This window comes from Theropithecus gelada, chromosome X, assembly GCF_003255815.1.
Source record: "Theropithecus gelada isolate Dixy chromosome X, Tgel_1.0, whole genome shotgun sequence".
In the NCBI taxonomy this organism is placed as follows: domain Eukaryota; kingdom Metazoa; phylum Chordata; class Mammalia; order Primates; family Cercopithecidae; genus Theropithecus; species Theropithecus gelada.
In genome coordinates this window covers 6,869,804-6,887,642 of record NC_037689.1, presented here as the reverse complement: position 1 = coordinate 6,887,642, position 17,839 = coordinate 6,869,804, and positions in this window count along the sequence as shown.

The window sequence follows — 17,839 nt, the reverse complement described above, 5'->3', positions numbered from 1 at the left end:
CATCCTCTCCAGCACCTGTTGTTTCCTGACTTTTTAATGATCGCCATTCTAACTGGTGTGAGATGGTATCTCATTGTGGTTTTGATTTGCATTTCTCTGATGGCCAGTGATGATGAGCATTTTTTCATGTGTTTGTTGGCTGTATGATACACGAATAACAACCCTGAGCTCCATTTATAACCTCGCACCCAAAAGGATAATTCTCCAACAATGGGCCCTACTCAGAATCCACACTGCTTAGGGAGGGGTAGGAGAATATACACAGCAATTATTTCTCCCTATTACAAAGATTTTAAAATATTTTTGGATCCAACAGGACTGAAAAGCTAGGGTTCAAATAAAAAGTGGGACTAAATGTAGGGGATCCCATTTGCCACGGAATATGTGAGAAGTCCCTAGGCTATAGAGTCAGATGAAGAATTAGGCCCTAGGTAGAAGAAAGGGGAAAGCAACCACCACAACTTGTTAAAGCAAAATTACTTGGGTCCTAGCTACGCTGTCTCCTTATGGCACAAAATAACCATGGGTTTCCATCATGGCTCTGACATATAGGCCTTGAGATGGTAGATAAGGTACTTATATCCTGTGAGGTTGTTTCCCATTTCTAAAGTAGAAATTAGAATATTTACAGTAAATGATTGCTATGGAGAATTCATGAGATAACATATATGAACTCAACATTGTATTATAGATAAATTTGGGTTACTAGTTATAGTTCTTTTTTTTCCTTAAAATTTCAATTTTGTATACTTGTGCCATGTTGGTGTGCTGCACCCATTAACTCGTCATTTACATTAGGTATATGTATACATATGTAACAAACCTGCACGTTGTGCACATGTACCCTAGAACTTAAAGTATAATAAAAAAAATTCAATTTTGTTCATTCCATTTGCCTTTACAATTACATCTCTGGTAAGTGATAACTCCTTTTGAATTTTAAGTAGGGATATCAAGTTACATTTTTAAATGAGTTTGAGATCAGAAACTGATTTCTTTAAAATAAATATACTGGTAAAATAGCAGTGTATCTGGTGTCAGACATGGCATCAGTTCTAAAGATGGTTCATAAGTAACCACAGTCTGACAAGGCCAACCCTAAGTTAGCAATATGTGCCTAACACTGTGTGTTTTGCTATGTGTGATGCCATGATGAATAAGTTAATATTCTGGTCAGCCAACACCACGCAACTCAATACCATAGTGTGTCAAGTGCTCAAGCAGTCCCTAAGCAGCCCTGTGGGGGCTAACAGGGCCACAGGGATGACCACTGCAATTGTTAGTTTGACTTGTCACATATCCATAGATTTGGCCTGTAAGAACAATGAGCCTAAATGGTTGATTGCTTGCAGACACAGCAAAAGCAAGATCGGCATTGTGACAGCAACGTGTGGCTAGTCCTACAGGATAACACTGAATGACAGCAAAAATGGTGGGTCTTTCTGCCTGTGAGGAGGCCACACACTTACCCTGATGTATTGAGCAGTTTTATACCCCACAGCTGTACCCTAAGATGTGGAAAGGCCTGTGCTTAAGTGATGCTACGGAGATGGATGAAGAATGGCCTTGTGTCAGCCTCCAACAAGATAGGGAGCTGGTGAGAAAATATCTGTGGCAGCTCCCACCATGCTGCTTATCTCCTCTTGCTCCAAAGAGATTCAAGGTATTGTACTAAGACTCAGGTTAACCAGCAGTCTAGCTTCGCCTACGTGGCCTATGTGGTTACCTGCAAGACCTCCAGGGCACCATGGCAGAGCCATTACCCTAGAGCATTTGGGACAAAACCAAAGACCATATGTTTGGTGTCTAGAAACATATCATCTCCAATAATGACTCCCAAACAGAGGAGATGCTTTTCTATTAGGGTCATTACAAAAGATTGATTAATTCAGTAGACATGCATTGATGTCTGCCATGTTACAGGAAATACCTGGGATGCTGGAAATGAGAAGACCAACCAACAACATGTGGTACTTGCTGTGAGGGCTGTCACACTGTGGTGGGGCAGACAGACCCTTAAACAGAAGAGCAGTTGAAGTGCAAAGGAGAAATATAGGAAAGGGGCCTAGGGGAATAAAAAAAATATAGCGGCCAAGAGGCAGGAGGAAAACAACATAATTTCTCAAAAAGATAATCCTTCTCCACTGGCTTTTCGCCTTTTCTGAAAAATCAATTTATCATGTCAGTGAGATTATTGCTGGATTCCATTCTGATCTGTTGATAATTTTTCCCCAACACCATATTCTCCATTACTATATAATTAATGTTGACTCTTGATATTAGGTAGTGTGAGCTCCCCAAATTTATAGTTCAGAATTGTTCTGGCTGTTCTGGTTCATTTTCCTTTCCATATAATTCTGCAAATTGACTACAATGAATTTGGTTGTATAAGTTCATGCAATTTTGTTTTGAAGTGCAGCAGATAAATACGTTAGTGGCTATAGAAGTGTATGGGGGAAGAAGGGGAGTTCCCCCTTAGCTTCGGGAATGATCCAATATAGAAGGAGCCATTGATGGTTCAGGAGCGGGAGTGATCATTGCAGAAGCAAAGCCCCTGAGAAGGTGGGAGTCATGGGATCCTGAACTGAGGTGAGGGACTGGCTTCAGTTAGGAGCATTGTATGCAGAGAAGGGCATCAGAGAATGCCAGGGCAGGTATGGATAGACTGGGTTTGGGAAGCTCTGAGAGTTCCCAGCTTATTTCTTCTGTCTTCTAAACGAATCATTAAGGGAGATCATTCAAATGGAGGAGGGTCCCTAGCATTGTGTGAGAGTATTGTAGTAGTGGAAATAGGATGAGAAAGAAAGTGAGAATCAATTCCCTTGCACTGGTCATGGACTTAAGCTACCATACTTCAGGTTTTGAAGTTTTCTCAGTACCACTCAATTTCTCAGATACAGGCATCATTGTGCGGTCATTATATTAGTAAGAGGAGCAGGAGTACTAGCACATAAAATGGATATGATAATCCTCGCCTCCTCAGGAGCACTAGAAGTATTTCTATTCATTTGTTAAGGCTGCCATCAAAAACTACCAACGACTGGGTGGCTTAAACAACAGACATGTATTTTCTCACAATTCTGGAGGCTACATGTCTGAGATCAAGGTGTTAGCAGATTTGGTTTCTTCTAAGGCCTCCCGCTTTGACTTGTAGTCAGCTATTTTCTCCCTGTGTCAGCTTTAGTCCTCCCTCTGTATATGTGTGTGTCCTCATTTCCTCTTCCTATAAGGGCACTAGGCAAATTGCCTTAGGGCCCACTCTAATGACCCCATTTCACTTAATTACCTCTTTAAAGACCCCACCTATTTCAAATACAGTTAGAGTCTGAGACAGTAGGGGTTAAGCCTTTACCATATGAATTTTGAACGGACACAACTCAGCCCATAAGCGTATTACTGTTAGTTTTATATTAATACTGTTTATTTTTGAGGCAAGATCTCACTGTGCCACCCAGGCTGGAGTGAAGTGACGTTAACATGGCTCACTGTAGCCTGGAACTCCTGGGCATGAGCGATTGTGCCATGTCATACTCCCTAGTAACTGACAGTACAGGCGTGTAACACCACACTGGGCTAATATGTTTGTTTGTTTATTTATTTATTTATTTATTTATTTATTTATTTATTTTGCAGAGACAGGAGGGTCACACCATGTTCCCATCTGGAACTCCTGGGTTCAAGCGATCCTCCTGTCTCTGGTTCCCACAGTGCTGGGATTACAAGCATGAGCCACTGAGCCCAGCCTTATTTTAATAGTATCTTTACTATTATTGTCACTATCATTTATTTCATTCTTGCAATTATCGTGCAAGGTAGGAAGTAGTTACTGAAGCTCAGAAAGTTCATCTCTTGTTGAACCTCACCAGGAATGGAAGTACTAGTCAAACATACAAAACTCATGTAGGTGTTTTTGATGGGAGTTTATCAAAACTAACAAATCTGATTTGTTAGATTTCTTATAGTGAATTTATTCATCATTAAATTATACATGTTCAGCATCAATAAATAAAATAGTAATGAAGAATCATCAAGTCCAGAAATTAATCCATGCACTTACAGTCAATTGATTTTTGACAAAGTTACCAAGAACACACAGTGAGAGAAGGGCAGCCTTCAATAAATGGTATCAGGAAAATTGTATATCCACATGCAGAAGAATGAAATTCTACCATCATCTCTCACCATACATAAAAGTAAACTTAAGATGAATGAAAATCTTATAATATAAGACCCAAATCTATGAAACTGCTAGAAGAAAACACAAGAAGACAACTCCATGACATTGGTCTGGGGAGTGATTTTTTGGATATGATCCCAAAAGCACAGGGAAGAAAAACAAAAGTAAACAAATATTACATCCCTACATCCTGTACATGTAGTGGTGTAATAGTATTTGAAGGCTTACTGTTACTTAAAGATGCATGTAGTAATCCGTAGAGCAATCCCTAGAAAACAAAGATATGTAACTAATAAGCCAATAGTGGAGTTTAAAATGGTGTAGTATAAAATGTTCAGCTGGTCTAAGAGAAGGGAGGAAACAGAAAAACCTGAATAAAAAGCAGATGTGACAGATAAAAATAAAAAGCAAGTTGGTAGATTTAAAGGTAAACTGTCTCCGCATTAAATTTAATTTGCTTATGCTTGTCTATGAAAAATCAGAGTTTGGCCGGGCCCAGGGGCTCATGCTTCTAATCCCAGCACTTCGAGAGGCCAAGGCCAGACCAGCCAGGGCAACATAGTCAGACCTTGTCTCTACAAATATTAAAAATGAGGCAGGCATGGTGGTGCACACCTGTAGTTCCAGCTCCTCAGAGAGCTGAGGTGGGAAGATAGCTTGAGCCCAGGAGGTCAAGGCTGCAGTGAGCTATGATCACATGACTGTACTCCAGCTTGTATGACAGAGAGAGACCCTGTCTCAAATGTAAAACTTTAGAGATTGTAAGACTGGATAAAAAGAGCAAGAACAAATTATATGCTGTTAAAAAGAACCACAGTTTAAAAATAAAGAAGTTAAAAGTAAAGGATGTTAAAAGTAAGTTCAAAGTAAAAGGTTAAAAGATATACCGTGCAAATATGAATCACGTAGAAGTTGGAGGTGCCCAATTAATACCTCACAAAACACACTTTATAGTGGAGATTATTACAATGGACAAAGTGGAACATCACATAATAATCATAGAGAGGTGCATTGATTCAGAAGACAGAAACACCATGAGTATATATGCACCATCAAAACACATGAGGGAAAACTGATACATCAGAAAGAAGAAATAAATAGACACATTTGCATTTATAGTAGAAGACTTCAACATTCAATTCATCCCAGCAATTGGTACAGAGAATATAGAGAAAAATCAGGATATATATAATATATATAATATATATTATCATATGCAATATATAATTATACTATACTATATATAATATATGTTGTATAATCTATTAATTATATATAATATATATTAATTATATATTATTTATTATTTATTGTATATTTTAATATATATTATTATACTATATATATATAGGACAGGGGGCTTTCTGTATCCCAGGGTACTTGCCTTAGTGAACCAGAAAAATCGCATCACACGTGGACTTGGAAAATCAGTGCAAGGTTTTATTGAATGGTGGAAGTAGCTCTCAGATTGATGGGGAGCTAGAAGGTGGAGGGAGCGGCAAGGTGGTCTTCCCCTGGAGTCAGGTCGCTCAGTGGCCAGACTCTCCTTCGACCAGTGTGGCCAAATTCCTGTTGGCAACCACATCGCTCAGCCAGTCAATGGCCTACCAGCGTCTGCTGCTGTCTGCTGGTGTGTTCTTCTGCCAGTATGTTCTTCTGCCGGTACGTTCTTCTGCCGGTGTGTTCCTCTCGATGTCCAGCCACCTGTGTGTCTCTGCCTGGTAGGGTCTCGGGGTTTTTATAGGCACAGGATGGGAGCATGGTAGGCCAAGGTGGTCTTGGAAAGTGCAGCATTTTGACACGAAAACAGACATGCCTGTCCTCACCTAGGTCCGTGGGCACAGCCCTGAGGGTGGAACCTCCGCCAGGGACCCTCCTCTTCTCCTCACAGCACTTCCCTGCCCCACTCTTGTATCAACAATATATCAACATTTGCAAGATGACACTAGAGCAGTGTCACAGAGGGAAATAATAATAATAATATAATAGTATAATAGTATAACTGTAAACATTTTAGAAGATAACATTAAAAAACCCTCCTAGACATTGGCTAAGGCAAGGATTTCATGACCAAGAACCCAAAAGCAAATGCTGAATAAACTGTCCCCCAAGCCACATAGCTTCAGTTATTGAGTCCCTGGAGGGCTAAAGTGATAATCAAAAGATCATTCAAAGGGTCAGAGATAGTCTTGGCATTGTCTCTCCAGAACATGCTCCAGGGAAATGTGGGAACAGCAACAATGTAAACAGCAAAACAATAACAGCTAGAATTGATTGGAAATTTATCATACGGCAGGCGCTGTCCTGACAACTGTACTGTCTTAACAGTCAGTGCTCTAAACTGCCCCAAGAAGCAGATGACTTTACTAGTAGTATTTCCATGGCACTAATGGAGAAAGAAGTCACAGAGATGTTAAGGATGTTTGTCAGTGTCACCCAGCAGTGAGTGGTGGAGCCACAGGTCAGAGGCGTCATGAAAAACTCTACTGTGCTGCATATTTATGTAATCAAGAGTAAGATCCAAAGGCTATTGCAAAATATTTAGAATTTTACAGCATGAGACTGCACAGGCTAGAGACATTTGATTTCTTCAGAAATATTTAAGAGATGGAGACTTGAAAGGATTGGTCTAGGTATAATTTGGAGATGGTGCCTTGAGAGCATCATTAGAATAACAGGCAGCATGTCAGTGTCAGTCTCCTCACCTGAAGGTCTTGGGTTCGTCCATCAGAGAACACACCAAACCTGTCCCTTCTATACATTCACAAAGGAGAAAGAAGCTGTGTAGCTGGGAAAGGAGACTATTCCCCTGCTCCAGTAGTTATCAGATAAATGTCCATGAAAATTTTAACCCAGGATCTTTTAAAAATGCAGATTCCACTATTCACACCCGGTGAATCTCATGTACTGTGGCCACAGTGGTGCCCTAGGATCTGGGAATTTACTGCCCAGCCTAGGAAACATTCAGAAACCTTATTAAATCGCTTTGGTCACGTGACTGTCTCCAGTATACCCGCTCTTCCCAAGACCAACATAAGGTTGAGAAGACCGACCTGAGAGCACACAGGAACACAAGACAAGGTGCACACAGTGTAAGAGTCACCAGAAGAGTAAGGTAGTGCATCTTTTGAGAAGACCTTATAACTCCTACTGGCCTTTCTTCCCAAAGGCCTCAGTTTATCTCAAATCTCTTCTTGTCATGGACAGTGAATGGAAGGGTGTCAGGAAATGACCTTTTAGATACTCAAAGGGTATGGGCTCCTATCAGCAACCATTGAACACATAGGATGGGAGGTGATGTAATCTACCATCTCCCTCCCACCAGCCTTGATTTCTTTCTTGCACTGTCATGTCCTTCCACAGGAGTCTAGGACTTAGGGCCAGGACTTAGGGCCAATGTCTTCCCTTCATTAACAGACACCTGCACCTCACCTGAAGAGATCGTCTCCATTCTCCTTTCAGCTGTCCTTCTCCTGATCTCATCTGTGATCCCACAGCAAACAGCTGTCCCTGGCAGCCTGATGACCTAGCCTGGCCCCTACTTCCTGTGTCCCAGCCTGGAGAGGGCTGTCTCTGCTGAGGAGAAAAACACCAGTCCTAGGATCCCAGAGCCATGACTACCACAGAACCATCCTGAGCGTCAATGTCCTATGGCAGTGGTTGACCTTTGAAATGAAGCTTCACCACACACCCCAGCTGGCACTGAAACACTTTTTGTTTTTAGATTGAAAGACTTTGTTATTTATTTATCTATTTATTTATTTTTAATGAAAAAATATTGGGAAACAGGTGGTGTTTGTTTACATGAGTAAGTTCTTTAGTGGTTATTTGTGAGATTTTGGTGTACCCATGACGCAAGCATCATACACTGCACCCAATTTGTAGTCTTTTACCCCTCACCTCCTTCCCATCCTTTCCCCGAGTCCACAAAGTCCATTCTGTCATTCTTATGCATTTGCATCCTTGTAGCTTAGCTCCCACTCATAAGTGAGAACATATGATGTTTATTTTTCCATTCCTGAGTTACTTCACTTAAAATAACAGTCTCCAACCTCATCCAGGTCACTGTGAATGCCATGAATTCATTCATTTTTATGACTGAGTAGTATTCCATCTCATATATATATATATATATATATATATATATAAACTGTGGTATATGTATATATATGTACACACACACATATATACATATACCACAGTTTCTTTAGCTATCCATTGATTGATGAGCATTTGGGTTGGTTCCACATTTTTTTTGCAGTTGCAAATTATGCTGCTACAAACAGGCATGTGCAAGTATCTTTTTCATATAATGACTTCTTTTCCTCTGGGTAGATACCCAGTAGTGGGATTACTGAATCAAATGGTAGTTCTACTTTTAGTTCTTTAAGGAATCTCCACACTGTTTTCTAGAGTGGTTGTATTACTTTACATTCCTACCAGCAATGTAGACGTGTTCCCAGGAGTAAGGTGGTATCATATTGTGGTTTTGATTTGCATTTCCCTGATCATTGGTGATGTTGATCATTTTTTCACATGTTTGTTGTCCATTTGTATATCTTCTTTTGAGAATTGTCTATTCATGTCCTTAGCCCACTTTTTGATGGGACTGTTCAATTTTTTTCTGGCTGATTTGTTTGAGTTTGTTGCAGATTCTGGATATCAGTCCTTTGTCAGATGCATAGATTGTGAAGATTTTCTCCCACTCTATGGGTTGTCTATTTAATCTGCTGACTGTTCCTTTTGCCGTGCAAAAGCTCTTTAGTTTAATTAAGTCCCAGCTATTTATCTTTGTTTTTATTGCATTTGCTTTTGGGTTCTTGGTCATGAAATCCTTGCCTTAGCCAATGTCTAGGAGGGTTTTTTAATGTTATCTTCTAAAATGTTTACAGTTTCAGGTCTTAGACTTAAGTCCTTAATCCATCTTCAGTTAATTTTCATTCTCTTACATGTGGCTAGCCAATTATCCCAGCACCATTTGTTGAAAAGGGTGTCTTTCCCCACTTTATGTTTCGTTTGCTTTGCTGAAGAGCAATTGGCTGTATTTGGGTTTATTTCTGGGTTCTCTATTCTGTTCCATTGGTCTATGTGCCTATTTTTGCACCAGTATTATGCTGTTTTGGTGACTATGGTCTTATAGTATAGTTTGAACTCAAGTAATGTGATGCCTCCAGATTTGTTCTTTTTGTTTATTCTTGCTTTCTTGCTTTGGCTACGTGGGCTCCATTTTTGGTTCCATATGAATTTTAGATTTTTTTTTTTCTAATTCTGTGAAGCATGATGGTGGTATTTTGATGGAAATTGCACTGAATTTGTAGATTGTTTTTGGCAGTATGGTCATTTTCACAATATGGATTCTACCCATCTATGATCATGGGATGTGTTTCCATTTGTTTGTCATCTACGATTTCTTTCAGCAGTGTTTTGTAGTTTCCCTTGTAGAGGTCTTTTACCTTCTTGGTTAGGTATACTCCTCAGTATTTTATTTTTTTGCAGCTATTGTAAAAGGGGTTGAGTTCTTAATTTGATTCTCAGCTTGGTCACTGTTGGTGTATAAAAGAGCTATGATCTGTGTAGATTAATTTTGTATCCAGAAATTTGGCTGAATTCTTTTATTGGTTCTAGGAGCTTTCTGGAGAAATCTTTAGGTATTCTACATAAACAGTCATATCAACAGCATATAGTGACAGTTTGACTTCCTCTTTACCAATTTTGATGCCCTTAATTTCTTTCTCTTCTCTGATTGCTCTGGCTAGGACTTCCAGTATTATGTTGAAGAGGAGTGGTGAGAGTGGGCATCCTTGTCTTGTTCCAGTTCTCAGAGGGAATGCTTTCAACTTTCTCCCATTCAGTATTATGTTGGCTGTGGGTTTTTCATGAATGGCTTTCATTACATTAAAGTATGTCCCTTGTCTGCCGATTTTTCTGAGAGTTATAATCATAAAGGGATGCTCGATTTTGTCAATGCTTTTTCTGCATCTATTGAGATGATCATGTGATATTTGTTTTTTATTCTGTTTATGTGGTGTATCACATTTATAGACTAGCATATGTTAAAGCGTCCCTGCATCCCTGCTATTAAACCCACTGGATTATGGTGGATTATCTTTTCAGTATGTTGTTGGATTTGGTTAGCTAATATTTTTTTATTATTATTAACCTTAAAGTTCTAGGGTACATGTGAACAACGTACGGGTTTGTTATATAGGTATACATGTGCCATGTTGGTTTGCTGCACCCATTAACTCATCATTTACATTAGGTATTTCTCCTAGCATCTATGTTCATGAGGGATATTGGTCTGTAGTTTTCTGTTTTGCTTATGTCCTTTTCTGGTTTTGGTATTAGGGTGATATTGGCTTCATAGAATGATTTAGGGAGGATTCCCTCTTTATCTTGTGGAATAGTGTCAGCAGGATTGATACCAATTCTTTGAATGTCTGGTAGAACTCTGCTGTGAATCCTTCTGGTCCTGGATTTTTCTTTTGTTGTTGGTAATATTTTAATTACCATTTCAATCTTGATGCTTCTTATTGGTCTGGTCAGGGTATCTAATTTCTCCCGATTTAAGCGAGGAGGGTTGTATCTTTCCAGGAACTTATCCATCTCTTCAAGGTTTTCCAGTTTATGCATGTAAAGGTGTTCATAATAGCCTTAAATGATCTTTCATATTTCTGTGGTGTCAGTTGTAATATATCCAGTTTTGTTTCTTATTAAGCTTATTAGGATTTTCTCTCTTCTTTTCTTGGTTAAGCTTGCTAATGGTCTATCGATTTTATTTATCTTTTCAAAGAACCAGGTTTTTTTTTTCATTTATTTTTTCTATTTTTTTTTTTTGTTTGTTTGTTTCAGTTTCACTTAGTTCTGCTCTGATCTTGGTTATTTCCTTTCTTCTCCTGGGTGTGAGTTTGATTTGTTCTTGTTTCTCTAGTTCCTTGAGGTGTGACCTTAGATTGTCTGTGCTCTTTCAGACTCTTGGGTGGAGGTGTTTAGGCTATGAACTTTCCTCCTAGCACGGCCTTTGCTGTATCCCAGGGATTTTCATAGATTGTGTCATTATTGTCGTTCAGTTTGAAGACTTTTTAAATTTCCATCTTGATTTCATTTTTGACCCAATGATCATTCAGGAGCAGGTTATTTAATTTCCGTGTATTTGCAAGGTTTTGAAAGTTCCTTTTGGAGTTGATTTTCAGTTTTATTCCACTGTGGCCTGAGAGAGTGCTTGATATAATTTCAATTTCGTTAAATTTATTGAGGCTCATTTTGTGGCCTATCATATGGTCTATCTTGGAGAAAGTTCCATGTGCTGTTGAATAGAATGTCTATTCTGCAGTCGTTCCAGGGTATAACTTAAATCCATTATTTCTTTATTGACTTTCTGTCTTGATGACCTGGCTAGTGCTGTTGGTGGAGTATTGAAGTCCCCCACCATTATTGTGTTGCTGTCTATCTCATTTCTTAAGTCTATTCCTAATTGTTTTATAAATTTGGGAGCTCCAGTGTTAGGTCATATATGTTTATGATTGTGATATTTTCCTGTTGGACAAGGTCTTTTATCATTATATAATGTCCCTCTTTGTCTTTTTAAACTTCTGTTGCTTTAAAGTTTGTTTTGTCTGATATAAGAATAGCTACCTCTGCTCACTTTTGGTGTCCATTTGTGTGAAATGTCTTTTTCCACCCCTTTACCTTAAGTTTGTGCAAGTCCTTCTGTATTAGGCGAGTCTCTTGAAGGCAGCAGATAGTTTGTTGGTGAGTTCTTATCCATTGTGCAATTCTGTATCTTTTACATGGAGTATTTAAGCCATTCACATTCAATGTTAGTATTGAGATGTGAGGTGCCATTCCATTCATTGTGCTATTTGTTGCCTGTATACCTTGTTTTTTTGTTTTGTGTTTTTGTTTTTTAAATTGTATTTTTGTTTTATAGGTCCTGTGAGATTTATGCCTTAAAGAGGTTCTCTTCTGATGTGTTTCCAGGATTTATTTCAAGATTTAGAATTCCTTTTAGTAGTTCTTATAGTGGTGGCTTGGTCGTGCTGAATTATCTCAGCATTTGTTTGTCTGAAAAAGACTGTATTTTTCCTTCATATATGAAGCTTAGTTTCTCTGGATACAAAATTCTTGGCTAATAATTGATTTGTTTGAGGAGGCTGAAGATAGGGCCCTGATCTCTTCTAGCTTGTAGGCTTTCTGCTGAGAAATCTGCTGTTAACCAGATAGGTTACCTGGCACTTTTTTCTCACAGCTCTTAAGATTCTTTCCTTTGTCTTAACTTTAGATACTCTGATGACAATATGCCTTGGTGATGATCTTTTTGTGATGGATTTACCAGGTGTTCTTTGTGCTTCTTGTATTTGGGTCTCTAGTTCTCTAGCAAGCCTGGGGAACTTTTCCTCGATTATTTCCCCAAATATGTTTTCCAAACTTTTAGATTTCTCTTCTTCCTCAGGAACACCAACTATTCTTAGGTTTGGTCATTTACCATAATCCCAGACTTCTTGGAGGCTTTGTTCATATTTTCTTATTCTTTTTTGTTTGTCTTTGTTGGATTGGGTTAATTCAAAGACCTTGTCTTTGAGCTCTGAATTTCTTTCTTCTACTTGTTCAATTCTATTGCTGAGACTTTCCAAAGCATTTTGCATTTCTGTAAGTGTGTCCATTGTTCCCTAAATTTTGATTGTTTTTTATTTATGCTATCTATTTTATTGAATATTTCTCCCTTCACTTCTTGTATCACTTTTTGGATTTCCTTACATTGGGCTTTGCCTTTTTCTAGTGCCTCCCTGATAACTAACCTTTTGAATTAACTTAATAACTAACCTCTTGAATTCTTTTTCAGGTAAATCAGGGGTTTCTTCTTGGTTTGGATCCATTGCTGGTGAGCTAGTGTGATTTTTGGGGTGTGTTAAAGAGCCTTGTTTTGTCATATTTTCAGAGCTGGTTTTCTGCTTCCTTCTCATTTAGGTTGGCTCTGTCAGAGGGAGGGTCTAGGACTGAAGGCTATTGTTCAGATTCCTTTGTACCATGGGGTATTCTCTTGATGTAGCACTCTCCCACCTTCCTATGGATGTGGCTTCCTGAGAGCCAAGCTGTAGTGATTGTTATCTCTCTTCTGGATCAAGACACCCAGCAAGTCTACCAGGCTCTAGGCTGGTACTGGGGGTTGTCTGCACAGAGTCCTGTGATGTAAACCATCCTGTGATGTGATGTTCCTAGGAGGATTATGGCTGTCTCTACTGTGTCATGCAAGTTGTCAGAGGAGTCAGGGAAAGCTGGCAGTCACAGGCCTCACCCAGTTCCTACACAATCTGAAGGGCTGGTCTCATTCCCACCATCCCCCACCCCACAGCACCAAGTCTGTTTCCAGGCAGTGGGTGAGCAGGGCTGAGAACTTGTCCCAGGCTACCTGCTCCCAGCTGTGAAAATAAGTTGGCTTTCCTTCTTCCCCTGCCTGTGGAATCTGCACACCGGATTCACACCCTCCCCCAGGTTCTGGCCAGGACACTTTTGGATCAGTTCAAATTGTTACTACGTCCAGCTGTAGATTTCCTTCTTTCTGTGGCCTTTTCCCAGTGCCTCTGGCTGCCCTCCTGAAAGACTCTTGTGTGGTTGGGCAGAGACGACTTGCTAGGGAGCACAGCATGCTCACAGGGCTTTTTCTGCTGCTTCCTCTACTCTTGTATTTTGCTTAGCTCTCTAAACTGACTCATCTCCAGGTAAGGCCTGAATCTTCTCCAGTAATCTAGACCTTCAGTTTCCCCAGTGGGGGTGTGTGCTCAGGGTAGGATGATCTCCCTTTCTCACTTCCACAGTTTGGGCACTCACCATATTTGGGATGTCTCCCGGGTCCTACAGGAGCAATCCGCTTCCTTCAGAGGGTCTGTGGGTCCTCTCAGATTTCCTGATTTATTCCTGCAGTTGTTCTGGAGCAACAATTCATGATGTGAGCCTCCACACACTGCTCTGTCCACCCGAGTCAGTGCTGCAATCTCTCTTTTTTTTGTTGTTTTGAGACAGGATCTCTTTCTGTCACTCACCTTGGAGTGGAGTGGAGAAATCATGGCTCACTTTCAGGCTCAAGCAATGCTTCCATCTCAGCCTCCCTAGTATCTAGGACTATAGGCATGCTCCACCAACCCTGGCTATGTTTTATAATTTTTTTTGTAGAGACGGGGTCTCCCTATGTTCCCAGGCTGATGTGAGCCACCACACCTATTCTGGAATCACATTCTTATCACAGAAAATAAGACAGAGGAGGAAGGTGCCTGCAGCCCTTCCTGGGGAGCATTGTGTTCTCCTTCCTGGTGCCATGTTATTTCCTCTGTGCCAACCACAACGTTCCTATTCTTTTGATGTAAATAAGAAGTTTGAGGACACTTCCTTTCAATCCTAAACTTGTGGTTTATAGCCAGAATATCATCGCCCACTTTGAGGCATTTTGGAAATTTCTGTGGGCAGCTGCAGTTGTTGGAATAATTGGCAGGAGCTACTGGCATTTGGGGACTGAGTGTTACAGTGAGGCAAACATCTCGTTCCAGAATTTTAAATAAACTAGATTTTCCATACATGTCACTTCCTTGTAATCTGAAGGAGGCTTGCATATTGCTTCATCTGGGAACTTATAAAGACTTATGTACTGCTGTGGAAATCACATCACTGCAGGGCATTTTATTCTTGGATTCCACTCTGTCACAATATACCAGTATCAGTTTGCTTTGTAGCTGTGCATCCCTGGGGCAAACAGTGAGGGAAATTCAATTTACCAACCAATGGAGTATTTTCCAGGATAAGTTGTTAGATGACGGGGAAACTTAAGTGGGAGGTGTTCACAGTGTGATGTCTCATGAGTTGGTGAACAACATCGGCTATGCCTGTTGCTATTACTGCACTGAAGTTCTATTTGCAGGTGTATCTCCCTCACTAGGCTCTCAGGTCTTTCCTGGAAGGTTGGAAACATACACAGTAGATCCCAGTGTCCTCAGGATGGAACATAGAATGTGACAGGCAGAAGGAGGGTAGGGAGCACTTGTGGAATTGTAATGATCTCTACATGGTTGAATGACCAAACCCAGTGCCACAGTGATGAGCCATATGGATGTCAGTCTGCAGAGGGTGGGAGGGGAACGCCACAAGCATCTGCCTTAGGAGCCCTGCAGCAGAGTGAGACCAACCTGCAGTACTGATCTCAGTGATGCCCTTTAAGGGTTCCAGATGTAAGCAGCCTATTGGTTAGGGCTCCTCTGTGGGTGTGTGTATTTACTTTAAGAAAACACGGACTCTGAACTTAAAACTTGAATCCACATATCTGCTTCTTACTAGAGTCATTTATTGTATATTTTATGAAAACTCTGACTCACCTTTTTAAAGGATTAAATGAGGTCAGAAACAATGAAACATAGCTCAGAAAACTGGCTAACAGATAAACACTCTATAAATGTGAGTTATTATTCCTATTCTTCTTAAATAACTAAATAAATGGAGCTATTGTCCTAACTATTTGCAGCTTTGGTTTAGCCAATCCATTCACAGCCACATGCCACAGATCAACATCAGGTAGACAGACCAGGCACAGTGGCTGTCACCTGTAATTCCAGCACTTTTTGAGGACGAGGAGTGAGAATAGCTTGAGCTCAAGAGTTCAAGATCAGTCTAGGCAACTTAGCAAGAACACATCTCTGAAAAAACTTATATAAGCAAGTTAATAGAGTGGCAATTTTTAACTTTCTGTGTACAGAGGATAATGTCAGTACAGAAACAGGAGTAGATTGTTTTCAGAGTGACATCATCAGTAGAAGCATCTTTGTAGGGAAGAGAGGTGCCCTACAAAGTTTAAAGGCATGGAAATCTGGAGCTGCCCCTTCTGTCTTTCTTTTAAGTAGTGTCCAAAGTTAAAAAAGATATGCAATCCTCAAACAAACACACATGGGAAATCCTATCTCTAAGTGATTCACTCTTGCAGAGATTTCAGTTCCAGAGAACAGAAAGAGGTTTTATATCCCAATTCATTTCATGAAGCCAGTGTAACCTTGATGCCAAAGTCCAACAAAGAGAATACAGATGGTCCCTGACTCCTGATGCTGCCATTTAAAATTTCTTGACTTTATGATAGTGTGAAAATGAAATACATTCAGTGGAAACAGTTTTTTGAGTAGCCATATAACCACTGTGTTTTTCATTTCCAGGAAAATATTCAATAAATTACATGAGATATTCAATGTTATGATAAAATAAGCTTTGTGTTAGATGATTTTGCACAACTGTAGGGTAATGTAAGTGTAACTGTAATTGTAGGGTAAAGTAACTGTAGGGTAATGCACAACTGTAGGGTAATGTAAATGTAACTGTAACTGTAGGGTAATAGGCACGTTTAAGGTAGGCTAAGCTAAGCTATAAGGTTTGCTAAGTTAGTGTACTGAATGCATCTTCAACTTACACAATTTTCAATTTATGATGGATTTATTGGGACATAATCCCATGGTAAGTTAAGGAGCATCTGTACATGACATAAAAATGTAGGCTAATGCCACTTATGAGAACATACATAAAAATCCTAAACAAATTAGTAAGACATAGATTATTAAAAAAGGATAATATGTTGTGACCCAATTTTTTCCCCTAGAAAGGCAAGATTTGTTTAAACATAGCAACTTACCAATGAAATTCACCATGTTAACAGATTAATAAAAGAAAAAGTCATATGATCATCTGTGCGGATGCACTACAAGTGCTTGATGAAATTCAACATCTATTGAAGATACTCTTAGGAAATGAGGAATACAATGGGACTTCCTATTGTGATAAAGTATATCTATATTTAAAAAACACAGCAAACATGGTAAAATGTTAAAAAAACTTTCCAGTGCCTATTAGGCATAAGAGAAGGATGGCCACAATTACTGGTTCTATTCAGCATTCTATTGGGTGGGTCTGTCCAATGTTGTAAAATAGGAAAAAGGAAAAAGCGTACTGTTTGAGATGTCAGAAACAAGCTGTTGTTATTCAAAGATGATATGATTGTGTAAGTTGAAATTCAGAAAGGATCTGGAGATAAATTTGAAGTAAGTATATTTAGCAAGGTTACTGGATAGAAAATCAATATACAAACATAACTATGGAATGGATAAAAAAAGTTTTTTCTCTGTTCTTACCTCACAACAATTAACATGGAAGAGTTTTGTGACCAAAGGTGTGGGGGCTTTTCTATACACACCAAGCAAGCAATGAGTTTTGCAGCACACAGCAGCTGGGTGTCCTCTCATTCAATTCTGACACAAGCTACCTTGACATAGAGTAAGATTGCACAGGTTAAGGGCTCAGTCCCACAAGATTTCCCTCACTACAAGCCCTAGGTTGTTTTACCTGTGTTTCTGACCCACCAGCTATAAACTGAGTTTTCCATGAGTCCTACTCAGTTTGAGTTAATTTCCTACAGCATCTCAAAAGACTCAGGGAAACATATATGTTTATGGGTTTATTAAAATAGGATATTAGAAAGGATGCAGATAAAGAGGTGCATAGAGTAAGGAATGGGGAAAGGAGTAAGAAATGGGGAAAGGAGTAAGGAACTTCCATGCCCTCTACAGACATGCTTCCGTCTTTGTGTTCAGCTAGCCGGAAGCTCTCTGAACCCTGTCATTTTGTTGGTTTTTTTTGTTTGTT